The following is an 863-nucleotide window of genomic DNA, read 5'->3' as shown; positions in this document are numbered from 1 at the left end:
AAAATATCTAGGAATAAATTTAACCAAGGAGGTGAAAGACCTGTACTCTGAAAACTACACAACACTGATGAAAGAAATTCAAGAGGACACAAACAAATGGAAAGACATTCCACACTCATGGATGGGAAAAACAAATATTGTTAAAATGCCAATACTACCCAAAGCAATCCACACATTTAATGGAATCCCTAGCTAACTACCAAGAGCATTTTCATAGAAATGTAGTAAATAATCCTAAAATTTGTGTGGAACTACAACAACAAAAAAACCCTCAAATACTAAAGCAACCTTGAAAAAGAAAAATGTGAAGGTATCACAATTCCAAATTTCAAGTTATATTACAAAGCAGTAATAATTAAGACAGTATGGTATTGGCATAAAAATTAGACGCATAGATCAAAGGAATGCAACAGAAACTCCAGAAATAACCTCACAATGACATGGTTAATTACTCTTCATCTCATCTCATCTCATTAAGTCTCTTCATCTCATCCTTGAGCAGGGGCTATGCGTATATTCTCTGTACCATTCCAATTTTAGCATATGTGCTGCTGAAGTGAGAACATCTTTGACAGTCTCTTCAACAAATGGTGTTGGGAAAATGGGACAGCTACATGCAAAAGAATGAACTTGAACCACTTTCTTTTCACCATACATAAAAGTAAACTCAAAATGGAGACCTGAAACCAGAGACATCCTTGAAGAGAGCACAAGCAGTAATTTTCTGGTATCTGTCACAGCAACATTTTTCCAGATATGTCTCCTGAGGCAAAGGAAATAAAAACAAAAATGGACTGCATCAAAATAAAAAGCTTCTGTACAGCAAAGGAAACAAGCAACAAAACTAAAAGGCAACCTATAGA

At 35.0% G+C, this 863-nt stretch overlaps 1 non-coding gene across 1 annotated transcript; it reads right to left on the bottom strand.

The window, feature by feature from the left end:
- Positions 1-457: 457 nt before the first annotated feature.
- Positions 458-564, bottom strand: LOC122232136. The gene has a single exon (XR_006209497.1). It is a non-coding gene; the product is annotated as a U6 spliceosomal RNA (small nuclear RNA).
- Positions 565-863: the final 299 nt, after the last annotated feature.

The sequence above is a fragment of the Panthera tigris genome, chromosome A1, assembly GCF_018350195.1.
Source record: "Panthera tigris isolate Pti1 chromosome A1, P.tigris_Pti1_mat1.1, whole genome shotgun sequence".
Lineage (NCBI taxonomy): Eukaryota > Metazoa > Chordata > Mammalia > Carnivora > Felidae > Panthera > Panthera tigris.
The sequence above is the reverse complement of the archived record's forward strand: the minus strand, read 5'-3'. Positions and strand labels throughout refer to the sequence as shown.